The sequence below is a fragment of the Myotis myotis genome, unplaced genomic scaffold, assembly GCF_014108235.1.
Source record: "Myotis myotis isolate mMyoMyo1 unplaced genomic scaffold, mMyoMyo1.p scaffold_m19_p_11, whole genome shotgun sequence".
In the NCBI taxonomy this organism is placed as follows: domain Eukaryota; kingdom Metazoa; phylum Chordata; class Mammalia; order Chiroptera; family Vespertilionidae; genus Myotis; species Myotis myotis.
The window spans coordinates 76,923,879-76,948,848 of record NW_023416315.1 but is presented as its reverse complement, the minus strand read 5'-3'; the positions used below and the strand labels follow the sequence as shown (position 1 = coordinate 76,948,848).

The following is a 24,970-nucleotide window of genomic DNA, read 5'->3' as shown; positions in this document are numbered from 1 at the left end:
AAGCAGAGGATTGAATACGTGATTTGGAAGACAAATTAGGAATAAAAACACCCAATCAGACCAGCAAAAGGAAAAAAAATTGAAAAGCTGGAGGATAGATTAAGGGAACTTTGGGATAATATGAAATGTTTCAACATCTGCATCATAGTGGTACCGGAAGGAGAAGAAAGTGAACCATGAGTAGAGAACTTGTTTAAAAAAATAATGACAGGAAACTTCCCTAACCTATTGAAGGAAAAAAATCATACAAGTTCAGAAAGCACAGAGAGTCACAATCAAGATAAACCCAAGAAGATTCTCACGAAAACACATCATAATTAAAATGACAAATGTAATAAACAAAGAAAGAATCTTAAAGACAGCAAGAAAGATTCATAATGTTATCTACAAGGGAGTTCCAATTAGACTGTCAACTGATTTCTCAACAGAAATACTTTAAGCTAGAAGTGATTAGCATGAAGTATTTAGAGTAACGAAAAGCAAGGACCTGAATCTAACAGTAGTCTATCCAACAAAGCTATCATTTAAAATTGAAGGCAAATTTAAGAGCTTCCCAGACAAAAATGAAAGGCTAAAAGAGTACATTATCATGAAAACCACCATTGCAAGAAATAATAAAGCACCTGCTTTAAGAAAAATAAGAAATCAAGAGATAGAAGAACATATTTAGATAGACAAAAAAATGGAAATAAATATGTACCTATATTTTCTTGAAGCCATGTGACAAAGTGCCTCTAGCTACCTTCTTCAGGGAGGGGTGTAAAGTAGAGGTGAGGGTGGTAGTGCTGGGGGACAAATAGGAATCGGAGATGCAAGCAGGCTTATGTATCTCTGGTTTCTGGTCTGCTTATCAGACATACTCTACTGTCAGATGGCCTATCAGGACCCTTGTCTCCCAGCCTGGAGGCTATGGCCCATAACTTCCCCAGACAAAGGGAAGGCCTAAGAAAACTGGAGCATTTCTTTTTCTGAAATATAAGAAAAGTGTCTCAGGCAGAACAGATATTTATTTTGGTGTACTCAGAAGAGCACCATCATGCCAGAAATATTCATTAAATCAACAATTCACTCCCCATGGACTGAAACTCAATAGTTATAACCATTAAGTCTTCATATTCCCAAAGATCCATAACAGGATTTTCAACTCTGTTTCCATCTTTTACTTTTCTACTCCTTATGAATAAATATTGATTTGATTACAATGGTTTTGATTTCCATATTTATGTATTTCATTTGTTATTCTCAGGCACCTATTCTTCCATGAAAGAATTAAAATCACTTGTTAATTTTAAGAAGAGAACCTACTGACATTCCAGTTGGAATTGTGTCACTTCTCCGTATTACAATTGGGACAATTGGTAAACACATCAGGACACATGAATCAAGGTCATCCAGTTTCTAAGTGAGCAGACGCAAACCTTCACAGCTACTGAGTATAAGTTAAAACCATTTGCATTTCCATAAGTATAACAAGATAAATTGCTTAAACTGTTCTTGTTTTGACTGTTAATTTATTTCATAACAGAAAATACAAGCATTTCATCAAATGACATCCAATCCAATCAGAGTCTAAATGGCAAGTCACTCAAATCATATCATTCCTTAAAAACTCTAAATGAATTGTTTTTAATTCTATCAAACATGGTGTTTTCTCTTCTTTATTATAAAACTCAGGGAAGGTGTTTCCCAAAACAAATCAGGAGGAGGGACAGATGCTACTCCACTGCCATCACTCCCTGGGCTCTGAGAGTGGGGCAGGCAGGTTTGGGCCTGTTCAGAAACCTCACAGTCTGTGTATCAGTAAGAAAGATGTGGTGAGGTGGGGATAATCAGAGGAGAGAGGATTGTCTTGGTGAAGGCTGTGAACATAGTGAACTTTAGAATTTATTATTTTAAGAAAAGCATCTCAACACTGGGGAAAAAAGCATAAAAAACAAGAACATGGGCAAACAGCCCAGTGAGTATATGCTTGTTTCCTCCCTGGTGGATGAAAGCAGCTGCTAAAAGTTTCAGAAAAGAATTCTATGTCTCAATTCTCCTGGAATAACATTGATGCACTATGGAGAAAATATGATATAATAATTATTTTAAAGTAACTGTTTGCGGCACTGAAGAGAGACCAAATACAGATAGACCCTCTAGGGCCGTGGTAGGCAAACTGCGGCTCGCAAGCCACATGCGACTTTTTGGCCCCTTGAGTGTGGCTCTTCCACAAAAAACCACGTGCGGGCAAACGTACAGTGCGATTGAAATTTCGTGGCCCATACGCAGAAGTCAGTTTTTGGCCTGGGCGAGTCTATTTTGAAGAAGTACTGTTGATATTTGGCTCTGTTGACTAATGAGTTTGCCGACCACTGTTCTAGGGAACTTGAGCCTTGGTCAATATCCTATGGTCAATATCAGGGGAACAAATTACTCTCACATTCACACAGTTTCCCTGAGGGCACTTCCTGTCCTGCTCACACAGAAATAACACTAAGGCAGACATCTACAGTGACTAGAGAGAAGGCTGATGGAGTGTGGGGGCAGCCAGAGCAGGTAGAAATTTATGGGGCAACCACCCAAAAGAACAGAGACACAGAAGGGGTGGGGCTTTAAAAATTCTGCATATAAACACCTCTCACATCATTGGCTGACCTAGGATCTTTAACTTCCAAAGGGTCCTGGGAAAATTGTCTTGGAAGGCAGGAAGAGCAGGTCAGAGATGTCAGTAGGTGCCCACAGCAGCAAAAACAGAATTCGAGGCTTCATTCTACCCAGTATTCCACTGAAATCCCAAAAGAACCATGTTTTAGGAGTAAAAAGAAATTCAGGTTTCAGGGATTTGCTTAAAGAAAAAGCAAACTTGGAGTAGTCCCTGGCTAATGACATCTAAAACCAGTATTCCAAAGGTAAAAGGAATGTGCTCATAATTTAAGTGCCTGTTTAAATGACAATCACATTCACTATTTTTCAGGAGAAAATAATAATATTCAGAGCCTCTACCAACATATTACCTGCAAAATCCTGTAAACTATTAAATTTCTTATTTTCTAACATATGGCTAGAAAGCTATAAACTTTCCCTCTATGCATGTTTTTATCGACAGCTCACAAATTTTTGTATATTCTGCACTATTGTGCAGTTTAAATATTTTCTATATTCTTTTTGATAACTTTTTTTACTCCTGGGTTACTTAGAAGTATGTCCTTAACTTCAAAAACTTTTGACTATTTTCTAGGAATTACAGTGTTCAGCATGGTAACCACTAGCCACATGTGGCTAATGAGGACTTGAAATGTAGTTGGTGTACATTAGAGATTGAATTTTAAACTTTATTGAAGTATAATTAGTTTTAATTTTAAATTGAAAACTGAAACAGTATAAAATATTTTCACCATGAAACACAGCTTTACTGTTTAGGTAGAAAATATTTCACTCTCAGTATTGTATCACATGTTATTGCTATATCTCACTACATCATTTCCTCTATTAATATAAACACTTCATTGATCTAGTTCAGTGGTTCTCAACCTTCCTAATGCCGCGACCTTTTAATACAGTTCCTCATGTTGTGGTGACCCCCAACCATAAAATTATTTTCATTGCTACTTCATAACTGTAATTTTGCTACTGTTATGAATCGTAATGTAAATATCTGATATGCAGGATGTATTTAGGCGACCCCTGTGAAAGGGTCGTTCAACCCCTAAAGGGGTCGCAACCCACCGGTTGAGAACCACTGATCTAGTTGATGAGTTACAGTGACAACTATCCACATTGTCATTGGTGATTCAATTTTAAATGTGATCATTATTTTATTTATAATATTATTAAGTTAATTTTTAATTTAAAAAATAACAATGGACAAATTTTTAACTTTAAAAATAAAGGCATGAAGCCTGGAAGAAGATATATTGCAAAATATATGACAAATATAGATTGCAATATGCAGTAGTACAGCTAATCCACAAAAAGCTGTCAGAGATATCAGAAATTTGATAAGACGTCCTCTCAACAATGAAAAACAAAGTTAACAAAACTAGTCATTGGAAATAAAATTAAATGTCAAAAAAAATCCTAAACAATTTTAACTGGGCCTCAGCTTGTAACCTGTGCAAGCTATAAAACAGCTTTTATAAAATTGCACCCCCCAAAAAACAAAACAAAACAAAACTCTTTCAGATGGAGAGATGGGAAAATAAATTATTACTTTGTACTTGGAAACTACTGTTAGAAAAATTTAAGAAAATATTTTTTTTTAAATTATATAGAACATGAAAGACCTGCCATGAAGGCACCAAAAATTTTCCCAGGGAAAGCAAGACCTTTTTATTTTGATTTTTAAAAAAATATTTTTTATTGATTTAAGAGATGAAAGGAAGGAGAAAGAGAAACATCAACGATGAGACAGAATCATTGATCCACTGCCTCCTGCACACCTCACACTGGGGATCAAGCCTACAACTCAGGCTTATTCACTGACTGGGAATAGAATGGTGACCACCTAGTTCAAAGGTTCATATTCAACAACTGAGATATAGCAGCCAGGCAAGACTTTTCATTTTTTTTTATTAAATCTTTATTGTTCAGATTATTACATTTGTTCCTCTTTTTTCCCACCATAACTCCCCTTCTCCCAGTTCCCACCCCACCCTCCGCCCTCACTCCCCACCCACTGTCCTTATCCATAGGTGCACGATTTTTGTCCAGTCTCTTCCGGCATCTCCCACACCCCTTTCCCTCCCAAGAATAGTCAGTCCATTCCCTTTCTATGTCCCTGATTCTATTATGATCACCAGTTCATTCTGTACATCAGATTATTTATTCACTTGATTCTTAGATTCACTTGTTGATAGATGCATGTTTGTTGTTCATAATTTGTGTCTTTACCTTTTTCTTCTTCTTCTTCTTCTTAAAGGATACCTTTCAGCATTTCATATAATACTGGTTTGGTGGTGATGAACTCCTTTAGCTTTTCCTTATCTGTGAAGCTCTTTATCTGACCTTCACTTCTGAACGATAGCTTTGCTGGATAAAGTAATCTTGGTTGTAGGTTCTTGGCATTCATCACTTTGAATATTTCTTTTTTTTTTTTTTTTTTTCTTTTTTTTTTCTTTTTTTTTCTTTTTTTTTTTTTTTTTATTAGTTAAGGTATTACAAATGTGTCCTCATCCCCCCCATTAACCCCCAACCTCCCCCCCACACACACTCATGCTCCCATCCCCCCTGTTGTCCATGTCCATTGGTATGGCTTATATACATGTATACAAGTCCTTCGGTTGATCTCTTCCCCTTACCCCCGCCCTCCCCTACTTTCCTTCTGGTGATTGATAGCCTGATTGCTGTCTCTCAGTCTTTGAGTCTGTCCCTTTTCATCAGTCTATGTTGTTCTCTATAATCCACAAATGAGTGAGATCATGTGGTATTTATCTTTCTCTGACTGGCTTATTTCACTTAGCATAATGCTCTCCAGTTCCATCCATGCTGTTGCAAAAGGCAAGAGTTCCTTTTTTTTTACCGCAGCATAGTATTCCATTGTGTATATGTACCACAGTTTTCTAATCCACTCATCTGCTGATGGGCACTTAGGCTGTTTCCAAATCTTAGCTATGGTGAATTGTGCTGCTATGAACATAGGGGTGCATATATCCTTTCTGATTGGCGTTTCTGGTTTCTTGGGATATATTCCTAGTAGTGGGATCACTGGGTCAAATGGGAGTTCCATTTTTAGTCTTCTGAGGTAGCTCCATACTGTTCTCCACAGTGGCTGCACCAGTCTGCATTCCCACCAGCAGTGCAGAAGGGTTCCTTTTTCTCCACATCCTCTCCAACACTTGTTGTTTGTTGATTTGTTGATGATAGCCATTCTGACAGGTGTGAGATGATAACGCATTGTCGTTTTGATTTGCATCTCTCTTATAATTAGTGACTTTGAGCAGGTTTTCATATGTCTTTCGGCCTTCTGTATGTCCTCTTTCGAAAAGTGTCTATCTAGGTCCGTTGCCCATTTTTTTATTGGATTGTTTATCTTCCTTTTGTTAAGTTTCATGAGATCCCTGTAAATGTTGGAAATTAAACCCTTATCGGTGGTATCAACTTTGAATATTTCTTGCCACTCCCTTCTGGCCTGCAAAGTTTCTGTTGAGAAATCAGCTGACAGTCATATGGGTACTCCCTTGTAGGTAACTGAGTTTCTTTCTCTTGCTGCTCTTAAGATTCTCTCTTTGTCTTTTGCTCTTGGCATTTTAATTATGATGTGTCTTGGTGTGGTCCTCTTTGGATTCCTTTTGTTTGGGGTTCTCTGCGCTTCTTGGACCTGTAAGTCTACTTCTTTCACCAGCTGGGGGAAGTTTTCTATCATTATTTCTTCAAATACATTTTCAATATCTTGCTCTCTCTCATCTTCTGGCACCCCTATAATTCTGATGTTGGTACGCTTGAAGCTGTCCCAGAGGCTCCTTACACTATCTTCATATTTTCGGATTCTTTTTTCATTTTGCTTTTCCGGTTGGGTGTTTTTTGCTTCTTCGCATTTCAAATCTTTGACTTGATTCTTGCGCTCCTCTGGTCTGCTGTTGGGTGTTTGTATAATATTCTTTACTTCAGTCAGTGTATGCTTAATTTCTAGTTGGTTCTTTATCACAACATCGAGGGTCTCATTAGATTTCTTGAGGATCTCACTACATTTATCGGCAGTTTCTAGCAAATTATTGAAAGACCTTAAAAGTGCGTTTTTTAGCTCTATATCCTCCATTTCTGTCATGTTTCTTTGTCTCTGCATTATTTATGCTTTCTTGGTGCACCCCCTTGTGGTCTTTGTGTGCAGTCTTGTTGTAGTTAAGCCTTGATTGTTGTCGGCAATAAAGGGGGTGATTTGACCTCCAGGTTAACTTGCTATGACAGTCAGCTGTGTCTGCAGTGGGAGAGCTGTGCTGGACCTCTAAGGTGGTGCTAATCTAGTGTTTGCCTGAGGCTATCCGGCAAATGCCTCAGTGCCGGGCTTGGGCGGGGCGGGTCCCCAGGGATCTACAGGGTGGGTGGAGCAAGCAGTTATGGCTGCTCTCAGTTCCGTCCCCAGGGGCTCTGCCTCACAGAGTCCCAGCAACCTCTCCAACCTCGGAGAGAAAGCTGCCTTCGAGTTACAACTGAAGCCAGACAGTCCCGCTTCTCCCGTTTGAGTCTGGGTCCCTAGAGACTCACCCAGCTCTGGATCTCAGAGTCTGAAACTCCCTCCCGATTGAAAACAACAACTGCACCCTCCGCCCCCAGCCCGTTCAGCATGCACTCCGCACCTTAGTATTTCACTTCAGTACTGTGCCTCCTCTGAGTCTGGGTATGATATTCTCTTTCCTCCTAGTTGTAGAATTTCCACTCAGCCAGCCTTCCTGTGGTTCTGGATGATGTCCATTCCATCTTTTAGTTGTATTTTTGAAGTGGTTGTTCAAGGCAGCAAACTCCAGTGTTAACCTATGCCGCCATCTTGGTTTCACCCAATAATTCAAGACTTTTCATTTTTATTTATTATTAGAGGCCTGGTGCATGAAATCTGTACACAAGGGAGGAGGTGTCCCTCAGCCCAGCCTGAACCCTCTCCAATCTGAGACATCTCTCTCACAATCAATGACTGCTGGTTCCCAACTGCTATCTTGCCTGCCTGCCTGATTTCCACTAACTGCTTCTGCCTAACAGCCTGATCACCCTCTAAACACTCCCTGCCAGCCCGATTGCCCCTAACTGCCCTCCCCTACTGGCCTGGTTGCCCCTAACTGCTCTCACCTGCCAGCCTGGTCACCCTCAACTACCCTCCCCTGCAGGCCTGGTCTCCTCCACCAATAGCCCTCACCTGCAAGCCTGGTCCCCCCTAATTGCCTTCCACTGCAGGTCTGGGTGCTCCCAATTGCCCTCCCCTGCAGGTCTGGTTGCCCCTAACTGCCCTCCCTGCTGGATTGATTGCCCACAACTGCCCTCCCCTGCCAGCCATCTTGTGATGGCCATCTTGAGTCCAAATGGGAGCGATCATCTTTGAGCACATGGAGGCAGCCATCTTGTGTGTTGGAGTGATGGTCAATTTGCATTTCACTGTTTTATTAGATAGGATTATTATTATTTTTAAATCCACTTTTGACGATATTTTCCCATTGATTTTTTGGAGATAATAGAAATGAAGGAGAGAAATAGATTGGGAAAATTGATGTTAGAGAAAAATAAACCGGTTGAACATCCACCAAATGGGGGCTTGGGATTGAACACGCAACAGAAGCACAAACCCTAACCAAGAATCAAATTCCGGACATCCTTGTGTGCAAGACCACACTCTGAGTGATATTGAGCAACACTGGCCAGGGTGGCAAGACCTTTCTAATAATATCAAAGAGTAATTAATTTAAAATTTCCAAAATATCAAGTAGATTTTTAGATCTATCTAAGAATTATGATATAATACACTTCTCAAATGATATTGTGTGTCTTAAAGAATTATCAAAATCTATAATGAAATATTACAAAGTGAAGGACATAACAAGAGAAAAGGAAGGCCACTTCATAACACTAAAGGAATCCATACAACAAGAGGATATAACTCTTATAAATATATATGAACCCAATGCAGGAGCACCCAAATACATAAACAGAACGCCTGGAAGATATCAAGAGAGATATAACAAACAATACAATGATAGTGGGGGACTTTAATACACCACTGACATCACTGGACAAATCCTCTAGACAAACAATCAGCAAAGAAACAGCAATCCTAAATGACTCACAAGATCAGATGGACTTAATTGATATCTTCAGAACATTTCACCCCAAAACCACAGAATATATGTTCTACTCAAGTGCACATGGACATTTTCAAAAATAGACCACACATTGGGTCACAAGCAAAGTCTTCCCAAATTAAAGAAGATTGAAATCATACCAAGCATCTTCTCAGACCACGAGGGCATAATATTAGAAATAAACTACAATAAAAACAACCCAAAATACTCAAACACTTGGAAGCTGAATAGCATGTTCTTAAATATTGAGTGGGTTACCAATGAGATCAAGGAAGAAATTAAAAACATCCTGGAAACTAATGACAATGAAAACACAACAATCCAAAACCTATGGGACACAATGAAAGCAATACTGAGAGGGAAGTTTATAGCTCTACAGGTCTACCTCAAAAAACAAGAAAAAATGGTAGTAAATCATCTAACTTTACATCTCAAAGAATTAGAAAGAGAGCAACAAGAAAAGCCTAGAGTGAGCAGAAGGAAGGAGATAATAAAGATTAGAGCAGAAATAAATGACATAGAGACCAAAAAACAATACATAAAATCAATGAAACCAAGACCTGGTTCTTTGGAAGGATAAACAAGATTGATGAACCTCTAGCCAGGCTCACCAAGAAGCAAAGAGAGAGGACCCAAATAAACAAAAGCAGAAATGATAGAGGCGAAATAACAACACACCCTGCAAAAATACAAATGATTGTTAAAAAATACTATGGACAGCTCTACTCCAACAAACTAGACAACCTGGAGGAAATAGACATGTTCCTAGAAAAATACAACCTGCCAAAACTCAATCAGTAAGAATCTAAAAATCTCAACAGGCCATTAAATATGGAAGAAATTGAAGCAGTCATCAAAAAGCTTCCAACAAACAAAAGCCCAGAACCAGACAGTTCACGGGGAGTTTTACCAAACATTCACGGAAGAACTAAAACCTATCCTCCTCAGGCTACTACAAAAAATTCAAGAGGAAGGAACACTTCCAGCTCATTCTATGAAGTCAGCATCACCCTAATACCAAAACCAGGTAAAGACAACACAATGAAAGAGAATTACAGGCCAATATCCCTCATGAACATAGATGCCAAAATCCTCAACAAATCGGATCCAGCAGTACATCAGATAAATCATACACGATGACCAAGCAGGATTTATCCCAGGGATGCGAGGATGGTATAATATCCGCAAACCAATAAACGTGATACATCACATAAACAAATTGAAAGAAAAAACCACATAGTCATATCAATTGATGCAGAAAAAGCATTTGACAAAATCCAACACCCATTTTTGATAAAACTCTCAGCAAGTTGGGAATAGAAGGATCATACATCAACATAATAAAAGCCATATATGACAAACCCACAGCCAACATCATACTCAATGGACAAAAACTAACACCATATCCCCTAAGAACAGGAACAAGACAGGGATGCCCCCTCTCACCACTCCTGTTCGACATAGTACTGGAAGTATTACCCATTGCAATTAGACAAGAAAAAGAAATAAAAGGAATCCAAATTGGAAAAGAAGAAGTAAAACTGTCCTTACTTGCAGATGACATGATATTATACATAAAAAACCCTAAAGACTCCATCAAAAAACTATTAGACTTAATAAATGAATTTGGCAATGTAGCGAGAGACAAAATTAATGCCAAGAAATCTATGGCATTTCTATACACCAATAGTGAACTTAAAGAAAGAGAGACTAAAAAAGCAATCCCATTTACCATCACACCAAAAAACTTAAGATACGTAGGAGTAAACTTAACTAAAGAGGTAAAAGACATCTACTCAGAAAACTACAGGACATTGAAAAAAGAGCTAGAGGAAGACATAAAGAGATGGAAGAACATACCATGTTCTTGGATTGGTAGAATCAACATAATTAAAATGTCCATACAACCCAAAGCAATCTATAAATTCAACACACTTCCCATTAAAATATAAATGGCATATTTCACAGACCTAGAACGAACTCTCCAAAAATTCATCTGGACTAAAAAAAACCACCCAGAATAGCTGCAGCGATCCTGAGAAAGAAGAACAAAGTAGGTGGGATCTCAATACCAGATATCAAGCTGTATTACAAAGCCACTGTTCTCAAAACTGCCTGGTACTGGCACAAGAACAGACATATAGATCAATGGAATAGAATCGAGCTCCCAGAAATCGACCCGAACCAATATGCTCAATTAATATTTTACAGAGGAGACCAGAACATACAATGGAGTCAAGACGGTCTCTTCAATAAATGGTATTGGGAAAATTGGATAGATACATGCAAAAAAATGAAACTACACCATAAACTTACACCATACACAAAAAATAAACTCAAAATGGATAAAGGACTTAAATGTAAGATGGGAAACCATAAATATACTAGAAGAATTCAAAGGCAACAAAATCTCAGACATATGCCGAAGCAATTTCTTCACCGATACATCTCCTAGGGCATTGGAAAATAAAGAGAAAATAAACAAATGGGACTAAATCAAAATAAAAAGCTTGTGCACAGCAAAAGTAACCATCGACAAAACAAGAAGAAAGCCCACTGCATGGGAGAACATATTTGCCAATGTTATCACCGATAAGGGTTTAACCTCCAACATTTATAGGGAACTCATACAACTTAACAAAAGGAAGATAAAGAATCCAATCAAAAAATGGGCAAAGGACCTAAATAGACACTTTTCAAAAGAAGACATTCAGAAAGCTAAGACATATGAAAACATGCTCAAAGTCACTAATCATCTGTGAAATGCAAATCAAAACAACAATGAGGAACCATCTCACACCTGTCAGAATGGCTAATATCAACAAATCAACAAATGACAAGTGCTGAAGAGTAGGTGGAGAAAAAGGAACACTCGTGCACTGGTGGTGGGAATGAAGACTGGTGCAGCCACTATGGAAGACAGTATGGAGTTTCCTCAAAAAACTAAAAATGGAACTCCCATTTGACCCCATGATCCCACTCCTAGCAATATATCCCAAGAAACCAGAAACACCAATCAGAAAGGATATATGCACCCCTATGTTTATATCAGCACAATTCACCATAGCTAAGATCTGGAAACAGCCTAAGTGCCCATCAGCAGATGAATGGATTAGAAAACTGGGGTACATCTACAGGATGGAGTACTATGCTGCTGTAAAAAGAAGGAATTCTTACTATTTGCAACAGCATGGATGGAACTGGAGAGCATTATGCTAAGTGAAATAAGCCAGTCAATGAAGTAAAAATACCACATGATCTCACTTACTGATGGATAATCAAGAGATTATAAACTGATGAGCAAAAATAGATACAGGGGCAGAGCAACATCAAACAGTCTGTCAAACTACAGGGTGAAGGCTGGGGAGGGTTTGGTGGCGGGAAGGCAGGTAAGAGATTAAGCGAAGGACTTGTATGCATGCATACAAGCATAACCAATGGAAAAAAGACACTAGGGGATAGGAGAGGCAGGGGAATGTCAAGTGGAGGGGAAAAAAAAGGAGACCTATGTAATACTCTTCGTAATAATTTAATCAAAAATGAAATAATGTTTTTTATGGTTTCCTGTCGTACATTTAAGTCCTTTATCCATTTTGAGTTTATTTTTGTGAATGGCGTAAGTTGGTGGTCTAGTTTCATTTTTTTGCATGTATCTGTCCAATTTTCCCAACACCATTTATTAGGGACTATCTTGACTCCATTGTATGTTCTTCCCTCCTTTGTCAAATATTAATTGAGCATATTGGTTGGGGCCAATTTCTGGACTCTCTATTCTATTCCATTGATCTATATGTGTGTTCTTGTGGCAGTACCAGGCAGTTTTGAGAAGAGTGGCTTTGTAATACAGCCTGATATCTGGTATTGAGATCCCACCTACTTTGTTCTTTCTCAGGGTCGCTGCAGCTATTCGGGGCCTTTTTTTATTATTATTATTGCTAAAAGTATTACAACGGATATTACATATGTGTCCTTTTTTTCCCCCCTACCCTTGACAATCCCCTGGCCGCCCCTACCCCCCAGTGTCTTATGTCCATTGGTTATGCTTACATGCATGCATACAAGTCCTTCGGTTGATCTCTTACCCCCCTCTCTCCTGCCCCCCAAACCTCCTTGGCCTTTCCGCTGCAGTTTAACAATCTGTTTGAGGCAGCTCTGCCTCTGTATCTATTATTGTTCAAAAGATTATAATGGTCTCTATTATCCATGAATGAGTGAGATCATGTGGTATTTTTCTTTCATTGACTGGCTTATTTCACTTAGCATAATGCTCTCCAGCTCCATCCATGCCGTTGCAAATGGTAAGACTTCCTTCTTTTTTACAGAAGCATAGTATTCCATCGTGTACCACAGTTTTCTAATCCATTCATCTGCTGATGGGCACTTAGCCTGTTTCCAGATATTAGCTATGGTGAATTGTGCTGCTATGAACATATGGGTGCATATATCCTTTCTGATTGGTGTTTCTGGTTTCTTGGGATATATTCCTAGAAGTGGGATCATGGGGTCAAATGGGAGTTCCATTTTTAGTTTTTTGAGGAAACTCCATACTGTCTTCCATAGTGGCTGCACCAGTCTGCATTCCCACCAGCAGTGCACGAGTGTTCCTTTTTCTCCACATTCTCTCCAGCACGTGTCGTTTGTTGATTTGTTGATGATAGCCAGTCTGACAGGTATGAGACGGTTTCTCATTGTTATTTTGATTTGCATCTCTCGGATGATTAGTGACTTTGAGCATGTTTTCATGTCTCTTGGCTTTCTGAATGTCTTCTTTTGAAAGGTGTCTCTTTAGGTCCTTTGCCCATTTTTTTGATTGGATTGTTTATCTTCTTTTTGTTAAGTTGTATGAGTTCCCTATAAATTTTGGAGATTAGGCCCTTATTAGATATGACATTGGCAAATATGTTTTCCCACGCAGTGGGTTTTCTCATTGTTTTATTGATGGTTTCTTTTGCTCTGCAGAAGCTTTATATTTTGATGTACTCCCATTTGTTCATTTTCTATTTAGTTTCAAGTGCCCTAGGAGCTGTATCAGTGAAGAAATTGCTTCGGCATATGTCTGAGATTTTGTTGCCTTTGGATTCTTCTAGAAATTTTATGGTTTCCTGTCAACTCTTGGGGGTCTTTTTTAATTTCAGATGATTTTCAGAGAGTTCCTTGTAGGTCTGTGAAATATGCCATTGGTATTTTAAATGGAAGTGCATGGAATTTATATATTGCTTTGGGTAGTATGGACATTTTAATGATGTTGATTCTACCAATCCAAGAACATGCTATGTTCTTTCATCTGTTTATGTCTTCCTCTATCTCTTTTTTAACACCCTGTAGTTTTCTGAGTAGACGTCTTTTACCTCTTTAGTTAAGTTTATTCCTAGGTATCGTAATTTTTTTGGTGTGATGGTAAATGGGATTGCTTTTTTAGTCTCTCTTTCTGTAAGTTCACTATTGGTGTATAGAAATGCCATAGATTTCTTGGCATTAATTTTGTATCCTGCTACATTGCCAAATTCATTTATTAAGTCTAATAGTTTTTTGATGGAGTCTTTAGGGTTTTTTATGTATAATATCATGTCATCTGCAAATAAGGACAGTTTTACTTCTTTCCCAATTTGGATGCCTTTTATTTCTTTTTCTTGTCTAAATGCAATGGCTAATACTTCCAGTACTATGTCGAACAGGAGTGGTGAGATTGGGCATCCCTGTCTTGTTCCTGTTTTTAGGGGAAATGGTGTTAGTTTTTGTCCATTGAGTATGATGTTGGCTGTGGGCCTGTCATATATGGCTTTTATGATGCTGAGATATGATCCTTCTATTCCCACCTTGTTGAGAGTTTTATCAAAAATGGGTGTTGGATTTTTTCGAATGCTTTTTCTGCATCAATTGATATGACTATGTGGTTTTTTCTTTCAATTTGTTTATGTGATGTGTCACGTTTATTGGTTTGCACATATTGTACCATCCTTGCATCCCTGGGATAAAGCCTACTTGGTCATGGTGTGTGATCTTTCTGATGTACTGCTGGATCCGATTTGCTAAGATTTTGTTGAGGATTTTGTTATCTATGTTCATGAGGGATATTGGCCTGTAATTCTCTTTCATTGTGTTGTCTTTACCTGGTTTTGGTATTAGGGTGATGCTGGCTTCATAGAATGAGCTGGAAGTGTTCCTTTCTCTTGGATTTTTTTGTAGTAGTCTGAGGAGGCTAGGTCTTAGTTCTTCCGTGAATGTTTGGTAAAACTCCCCGTGAAACGTCTGGTTCTGGGCTTTTGTTTGTTGGAAGCTTTTTGATGACTGCTTCAATTTCTTCCATATTTAATGGCCTGTTGAGATTTTTAGATTCTTACTGATTGAGTTTTGGCAGGTTGTATTTTTCTAGGAACATGTCTATTTCCTCCAGGTTGTCTAGTTTGTTGGAGTAGAGCTGTCCATAGTATTTTTTAACAATCATTTGTATTTCTGTGGGGTCTGTTGTTATTTCGCCTCTATCATTTCTGATTTTGTTTATTTGGGTTCTCTCTCTTTGCTTCTTGGTGAGCCTGTCTAGAGGTTCATCAATCTTGTTTATCCTTCCAAAGAACCAGGTCTTGGTTTCATTGATTTTATGTATTGTTTTTTGGTCTCTATGTCATTTATTTCTGCTCTAATCTTTATTATCTCCTTCCTTCTGCTCACTCTAGGCTTTTCTTGTTGCTCTCTTTCTAATTCTTTGAGATGTAAAGTTAGATGATTTACTACCATTTTTTCTTGTTTTTTTGAGGTATACCTGTAGAGCTATAAACTTCCCTCTCAGGATTGCTTTCATTGTGTCCCATAGGTTTTGGATTGTTGTGTTTTCATTGTCATTAGTTTCCAGGATGTTTTTAATTTCTTCCTTGATCTCATTGGTAACCCACTCAATATTTAAGAACATGCTATTCAGCTTCCAAGTGTTTGAGTATTTTGGGTTGTTTTTATTGTAGTTTATTTCTAATATTATGCCCTCGTGGTCTGAGAAGATGCTTGGTATGATTTCAATCTTCTTGAATTTGGGAAGACTTTGCTTGTCACCCAATGTGTGGTCTATTTTTGAAAATGTCCCATGAGAACTTGAGAAGAACGTATATTCCATGGTTTTGGGGTGAAATGTTCTGAAGATGTCAATTAAGTCCATCTGATCTTGTGAGTCATTTAGGATTGCTGTTTCTTTGCTGATTGTTTTTCTAGAGGATTTATCCAGTGATTTCCGTGGTGTATTAAAGTCCTCTACTATGATTGTATTGTTGTCAATCTCTCCCTTGTATTTTCCAGGAGTTTTTTTATGTATTTGGGTGCTCCTGCATTGGGTGCATATATATTTATCAGAGTTATATCCTCTTGTCGTATTGATCCCTTTAGTATTATGAAGTGGCCTTCCTTATCTCAGGCATATGCCAAAGCAATTACTTCCTGATACAGCTCCTAGGGCATTGGAAACTAAAGTGAAAATAAACAAATTGGACTACATCAAAATAAAAAGCTTCTGCACAGCAAAAGTAACCATCAACAAAACAACAAGAAAGCCCACTGCATGGGAGAACATACTTGCCAATGTTATCACCGATAAGGGTTTAATCTCCCACATTTATAGGGAACTCATACAACTGAACAAAAGGAAGATAAAGAATCCAATCAAAAAATGGGCTAAGGACCTAAATAGACACTTTTCAAAAGAGGACATTCAGAAAGCTAAGAGACATATGAAAACATGCTCAATGTCACTAGTCATCTGAGAAATGCAAATCAAAACAACAATGAGGTACCATCTCACACCTGTCAGAATGGTTATCATCAACAAATTAACCAACGACAAGTGCTGGAGAGGATGTGGAGAAAAAGGAACACTTGTGCACTGCTGGTGGGAATGCAGACTGGTGCAGCCACTATGGAAGACAGTATGGAGTTTCCTCAAAAAACTAAAAATGGAACTCCCATTTGACCCTGTGATCCCACTTCTAGGATTATGTCCCAAGAAAACAGAAACACCAGTCAGAAAGGATATATGCACCCATATGTTCATAGCAGCACAATTCACCATAGCTAATATCTGGAAACAGGCTAAGTGCCCATCAGCAGATGAATGGATTACAAAACTGTGGTACATCTACACGATGGAATACTATGCTTCTGTAAAAAAGAAGGAAGTCTTACCATTTGCAACAGCATGGATAGAACTGGAGAGCATTATGCTAAGTGAAATAAGCCAGTCAATGTAGGAAAAATACCACATGATCTCACTCATTTATGGATAATAAAGATCATTATAAACTTTTGAACAGAAACAGATACAGAGGCAGAGCTGCCTCAAACAGACTGTCAAACTACAGGAGGAAGCCCGGGAGGGGTGGGGGCAGAAGGGTAATACATCAACCGAAGGGCTTGTAGGCATTCATATAAGTATAACCAATGGACATAAGACACTGGGGGGTAAGGGAAGCCAGGGGATTGTCAAGGGCGGGGGAAAAAAGGAGACATAGGTAATACTCTTTGTAATACTTTAAGCAATAAATAATTTTAAAATAGATAGATATATAAATTAGTTAATTAATTAATTTAATTTAATTAAATAGAAAAAAAAGATATATTAAAAACACCAGGTAGGAGGGAATTCAAATTGGTGGCATAGATATTGTCAAATATTTTGAACATGCCAGGTAATAATATTAATTAATAATTGGCACAAATCCTTCCTGATGGAAACATCTGCTTAAGACTCCATTCTCATTCTTTATGCCCCAGGTTTATTGGACCATGGTTAGTCCACTTCTGGGTCCTGCCTCCATTTTGTCTCACTTGTTTCGAAAAACACTTCATCAACCTCCATTTACATGTAATATTTGATTAAGAAAACTGCAGTAAATGTTGGTATTAAAAGTTGGGAGTTTGGGCACCCGCCAGGTCGTGGGTCCCGCTGCCACTGCCACCACCACCACTGCTGCCACCACTGCTTGCATGAGCTCCACAAGGGGCCCTCATATGGACTTTCAGCTGAGGTCATGAACCGGCTCTGTCCAAGTATGACCCACAGAAGGAGGCGGAACTTGGAAGCTGGATCAAGAGACTCACAGGCCTGTCTATTGGTCCTGACTAACAGAAGGGTCTGAAGGATGGAATTTTACTGTGAACACACATGAATAAGCTGCAGCTGGGCTCAGTTCCCAAGATCAACCTCTCCATGCAAAACTGGAACCAGCTAGAAAACCTCCAACTTCATCAAGGCCATGGTCAGCTACAGCATGAATTCTGTGGACCTATTTGAGACCAATGATCTATTTGAGAGTGGAAACATGACACATGTGCAGTTGTCTTTTCTGGACCTGGCAGGGAAGGCCAAGACTAAGGGGCTGCCAAGTGGTGTGGACGTTGGCATCAAGTACTCAGAGAAACAGGAGCGGAACTTTAATATTGCCACCATAAAGGCAGGCCACTGTGTCATCGGGCACCAGATGGATACCAACAAGTGTGCCAGCCAGTCAAGCATTATGGCCTATGCTACAAGAAGGCATCTGTACAACCCCAAGAACCATATCCTGCCACCCATGGACCACTCAACCATCAGCATGAAAATGGGCACCAACAAGTGTGCCAGCCAGGTGGGCATGATGGCTCCTGAAACCTGGTGGCACATCTATGACATCAAGATGGGGACTGACAAATGTGACAATACCTCCATGTCTCTGCAGATGGGCTACATACAGTGTGCCAACCAGAGCAGCCAGGTCTTTGTCCTGGGCCAGCAGATATATGACCCCAAGTACTACTCACAAGGCCCAATAGCTGATGGGGCTCCAGGGTCAGTTGGTGACTGCCCAAGCCCAGGGAAGGCCCCAGAGTACCTTCCATAATACCAAGAGGAGGCAAGTTACTGAGGCCCCATCCTTAGAGAGTGTCTACTCACATCATTGTCCCATCTGGAATTTGGGGTTTTTCTATATTTTCATATGGTTTTTCTATGTGTTTATCTTGAGAGTCTGTGAAAGTCAGATCCAAATGCATATAGGGAGGGGTCTCTGCTAGGGCACACCAGGAAGCAAATTTCCCAGCAGGCTTAGGGCCAAGAGGGGAGAAACCTGTGCAGGGAGGGAAACTGGCCCCAAATGCTCCCAGTTGCTTCTACCCATCTTCTCTTTTCTCTGTTGATCAGTTTGTGTTTTCTATACTGACAGAAGTTTCATGCAGTTTTAACAAAAGTCAACAGTAGACTAGGGGAAGTGGAGGACTGAATTAGCAAATTAGAAGACAGAAAAGCAAAACATACCCAAACTGAATTGCAATTGGAGAAAAAAATAAAAAGACAGGATGAGAGCCTAAGGAAGCTTTGGGACAACATGAAATGAAGCAACATATGAATAATAGGAGTGCCCAAACAACAGGAAGAGGAACAAGGGTTAGAAAACCTATTTGAAGACAAAATGTCAGAAAACTTCCTTGAGGTTGGGAAGAAAAAAGTCACACAAGCACAGAGAGTCCAAAACAAGATGAACCCGAAAAGACCCTACCAAGACACATCATAATTACAATGTCAAATATTCAGGACAAAGAGGAAATCTTAAAGGCTGCAAGAGAGAGACAGAAAGTTACATACAAGGGATCTCCCATTAGATTATCAATAATTTCTCAACAGAAACACATCAGGCCAGAAAAGAAAGGACAGAAATTTACAAAGTGATGCAAAGCAAGGGACTGAATCCAAGAATACTCTATCCAGCAAGGCTATCATTCAAAATTGAAGGGGAAATAAGGAACTTCACAGACAAAGAAAAAGGCTAAGGGAATTTATCACCACCAAGCCAGCAGTGTAAGAAATGCTAAAGGGACTGGTGTAAAAAGAAGAAATAAAAAGGGAAGAAGGAACACAAGCACAAAAAATAAAAATGGCTACAAACAAGTACCTATCAATAATAACTATAAACTTAAATGGAATAAATATTCCAGTCAAAAGACATCGAGTGGTGGAATGGATTAAAAAATATGACCCATACATTGTATATGCTGTCTACAAGAAACCCACCTCAGAACAAGGGACTCACAGAGACTGAAACTGAAGGGATGGAAAAGTATCTCTAAGGCAAATGAAAATGGAAGAGAAAAAAAAAGCTGGGGTAGCAATACTTATATCTGACAAAATCAACCTCAAAGTGAAGGCCATAACAAGGGATAAGGAAGGCCATTTCATAATACTAAAGGGAGCAATTCAACAAGAAGATATAACCCTGATAAACACATATGCACTCAATTCAGGAGCACCCAAATACATAAAAAAACACCTCCTGAAATACATCAAGGGAGATATTGACAACAATACAATCATAGTAGGGGATTTTAATACCCCACTGACATAATTGGGTAAATCCTCTTGACAAAAAATCAGCAAAGAAACAGCAATCCTAAACAATTCACTAGATCAGATGGACTTAAGTGACATCTTCAGAACATTTCACCCCAAAGCCATGGAATATATGTTCTTCTCAAGTGCACATGGGACATTTTCAAAGATACACCACATATTGGCTCACAGGCAAAGTCTCCCCAAATTCAAGAAGATTGAAATCATATGAAGCATCTTCTCAGACAACAATGGCATAAAATTAGAAATAAACTACAATAAAAACAATCACAAAAACTCAAACACTTGGAAGCTGAATAGCATGCTATTAAACAATGATTGGGTTACTAAGGAGAGCAAAGAAGAAAGTAAAAACATCCTGGAAATGAATGACAATGAAAATACAGCAATCCAAAATCTATGCGACACAATAAAAGCAGTCCTGAGAGGGAAGTTTATAGCTCTACAGGTCTACCTCAAAAAAAAAAATGGTAGTAAATCATCTAAATCTACAAATTAAAAAATTAGAAAAAGAGCATCAACCTAAACCCAGAGTGAGCAGAAGGAAGGATATAATAAAGATCAGAGGAGAAATAAATGACATAGAGACAAAACACACACACACACACACACACACACACACACACACACACACATACACACACCAAAAAACAATACAAAAGATCAATGAAACCAAGAGCTGGTTCTTTGAAAGGATAAACAAGATTGAGCCTCTACCCAGGCTCACCAAGAAGTAAAGAGAGAGTACCCAAATAAACAAAATCAGAAATGAAAGAGGTGAATAACAACTGGCACCACTGATATATAAAGAATTGTAAGAAAAAAAAAATACTATGAACAACACTCTTCCAACAAACTGGACAACCTCAATGAAATGGACACTTTCGTAGAAAAATACAAGATGCCAAAACTCAATCAGGAAGAATAAAAAAAACCTGAATAAGCCAATAACAACTGATGAAATTGAAAGAGTAATCAAAAAGCTTCTAGCAAACAAAAGCCCTGGACCAGAGGCTTCACAGGGAAGTTTTACTGAACATTCAAAGAACTAAAACCAACCCTTCTCAGACTATTCCAAAAATTTCAAGAGGAAGGCACACTTTCAAGCTCTTTCTATGAAGCCAGCATTACTCTAATCCAAAAACCAGATGAAGACACCAAAAAGAAAGAAATTTACAGGCCAAAATCCTTGAACATAAATGCTAAAATCCTCAACAGAATTCTAGCAAATCGGATCCAGCATTACATTAGAAAGATCACACACCATGAAAAAGTGGGATTTATTCCAGGGATGCAAGGATGGTACAATATATGCAAATCAATAAACATGGCACATCGCATAAACAAATTGAAAGACAAAAATAACATAATCTTATCAATTGATGCAGAAAAGGCATTTAACAAGCCCAACACCCTTTTCTGATAAAAATGCTCAGAAAAGTGAGAATAGAAGGATCATACCTCAATATAATAAAAGCCTTCTATGACAAACCTACAGTCAACATCATACTCAATGGGCAAAAACTAAAATCATTTCCCTTAAGAACAGGAACTAGACAGGGATGCCCACTTTCACCACTCCTGTTCAACATAGTACTGGAAGTGCTAGCCAAAGTGATCAGATAAGAAGAAATAAAAGGCATTCAAATTGGAAAAGAAGAATTAAAATTGTCATTATTCACAGAAGACTGATGCTATACATAGAAAACCCTAAAGACTCCATCAAAAAATTATTGGACTTAATAAATGAATTCAGCACTGTAGCAAGATACAAAATTAATGCCAAGAATTCTATGGCATTTTTATACACCAATAGTGAACTTACAGAAAGAGAGATTAGAAAAACAATCCCATTTACCATTGCACAAAAAGAACTAAAACCTATCCTCCTCAGACTATTCCAAAAAATTCAAGAGAAGGAACATTTCTTTTTTTTTTTTTTTTTTTTTTTTCTTTATTTTTTTTTTTTTTTTTTTATTGCTTAAAGTATTACAAAGGGTATTACATATGTGTCCATTTTATCCCCCCGCCCTAGACAGTCCCCTAGCCTCCCCTATCCCCCAATGTCTTATGTCCACTGGTTATGCTTCTATGCATGCATACAAGTCCTTTAGTTGATCTCTTACCCCCCTACCTCCTGCCCCGCAACCCTCCCCGGCCTTCCTGCTGCAGTTTGACAATCTGTTTGAGGCAGCTCTGCCTCTGTATCTATTATTGTTCAAAAGTTTATAATGGTCTCTATTATCCATGAATGAGTGAGATCATGTGGTATTTTTCCTTCATTGACTGGCTTATTTCACTTAGCATAATGCTCTCCAGTTCCATCCATGCCGTTGCAAATGGTAAGAGTTCCTTCCTTTTTAGAGCAGCATAGTATTCCATCGTGTAGATGTACCACAGTTTTCTAATCCATTCATCTACTGATGGGCACTTAGGCTGTTTCCAGATCTTAGCTATGGTGAATTGTGCTGCTATGAACATAGGGGTGCATATATCCTTTCTGATTGGTGTTTCTGGTTTCTTGGGATATATTCCTAGAAGTGGGATCACAGGGTTAAATGGGAGTTCCATTTTCAGTTTTTTAAGGAAACTCCATACTGTCTTCCATAGTGGCTGCACCAGTCTGCATTCCCACCAGCAGTGCACAAGTGTTCCTTTTTCTCCACATCCTCTCCAGCACTTGTCGTTTGTTGATTTGTTGATGATAGCCAGTCTGACAGGTGTGAGATGGTACCTCATTGTTGTTTTGATTTGCATCTCTCGGATGATTAGTGACTTTGAGCATGTTTTCATATGTCTCTTGGCTTTCTGAATGTCCTCTTTTGAAAGGTGTCTATTTAGGTCCTTTGCCCATTTTTGATTGGATTGTTTATCTTCCTTTTGTTAAGTTGTATGAGTTCCCTATAAATTTTGGAGATTAGGCCCTTATCGGATATGACATTGGCAAATATGTTTTCCCACACAGTGGGTTTTCTCGTTGTTTTGTTGATGGTTTCTTTTGCTGTGCAGAAGCTTTTATTTTGATGTAGTCCCATTTGTTCATTTTCTCTTTAGTTTCAAGTGCCCTAGGAGCTGTATCAGTGAAGAAATTGCTTCGGCATATGTCTGAGATTTTGTTGCCTTTGGATTCTTCTAGAATTTTTATAGTTTCCTGTCGTACATTTAAGTCCTTTATCCATTTTGAGTTTATTTTTGTGTATGGTGTAAGTTGGTGGTCTAGTTTCATTTTCTTGCATATATCTGTCCAATTTTCCCAGCACCATTTATTGAAGAGACTATCTTGGCTCCATTGTATGTTCTTGCCTCCTTTGTCAAATATTAATTGAGCATATTGGTTCGGGCCGATTTCTGGGATCTCTATTCTATTCCATTGATCTATATGCCTATTCTTGTGCCAGTACCAGGCAGTTTTGAGAACAGTGGCTTTGTAATACATCTTGATATCTGGTATTGAGATCCCACCTACTTTGGTCTTTTCAGGATTGCTGCAGCTATTCGAGGTCTTTTTTTATTCCAGATGAATTTTTGGAGAGTTCGTTCTAGATCTCTGAAGTATGCCGTTGGTATTTTAATGGGAAGTGCGTTGAATTTATAGATTGCTTTGGGTAGTATGGACATTTTAATGATGTTGATTCTACCAATCCATGAACACGGTATGTTCTTCCATCTGTTTATGTCTTCCTCTATATCTTTTTTCAACGTCCTGTAGTTTTCTGAGTAGAGGTCTTTTACCTCTTTAGTTAAGTTTATTCCTAGGTAGCTTAATTTTTTGGTGCGATGGTAAACGGGATTGTTTTTATAATCTCTCTTTCTGAAAGTTCACTATTGGTGTATAGAAATGCCTCGGATTTCTTGGGGTTAATTTTGTATCCTGCTACATTGCCAAATTCATGTATTAAGTCTAGTAGCTTTTTGATGGAGTCTCTAGGGTTTTGTATGTATAATATCATGTCGTCTGCAAATAAGGACAGTTTTACTTCCTCTTTTCCAATTTGGATGCCTTTTATTTCTTCTTCTTGCCTAATTGCAATGGCTAACACTTCCAGTACTATGTTGAACAGGAGTGGTGAGAGGGGGCATCCCTGTCTTGTTCCTGTTCTTAGGGGAAATGGTGTTAGTTTTTGTCCATTGAGTATGATGTTGGCTGTGGGCCTGTCATATATGGCTTTTATTATGTTGAGGTATGATCCTTCTACTCCCACCTTGCTGAGAGCTTTTATCAAAAATGGGTGTTGAATTTTGTCAAATGCTTTTTCTGCATCAATTGATATGACCATGTGGTTTTTTTCTTTCAATTTGTTTATGTGATGTATCACGTTTATTGATTTGCGGATATTGTACCATCCTTGCATCCCTGGGATAAATCCTACTTGGTCATGGTGTATGATCTTTCTGATGTACTGCTGGATCCGATTTGCTAAGATTTTGTTGAGGATTTTGGCATCTATGTTCATGAGGGATATTGGCCTGTAATTCTCTTTCATTGTGTTGTCTTTACCTGGTTTTGGTATTAGGGTGATGCTGGCTTCATAGAATGAGCTTGGAAGTGTTCCTTCCTCTTGAATTTTTTGTAGTAGTCTGAGGAGGATAGGTTTTAGTTCTTCCTTGAATGTTTGGTAAAACTCCCCTGTGAAGCCGTCTGGTCCTGGGCTTTTGTTTGCTGGAAGCTTTTTGATGACTGCTTCAATTTCTTCCATAGTTATTGGCCTGTTGAGATTTTTAGATTCTTCCTGATTGAGTTTTGGAATGTTGTATTTTTCTAGGAATTTGTCCATTTCCTCCAGGTTGTCTAGTTTGTTGGAGTAGAGCTGTCCATAGTATTTTTTAACAATCATTTGTATTTCTGTGG

At 38.6% G+C, this 24,970-nt stretch overlaps 1 pseudogene; it reads left to right on the top strand.

Moving 5' to 3' along the window:
• Positions 1-17,421: 17,421 nt before the first annotated feature.
• LOC118665815 lies at positions 17,422-18,643 on the top strand (annotated as a pseudogene).
• Positions 18,644-24,970: the final 6,327 nt, after the last annotated feature.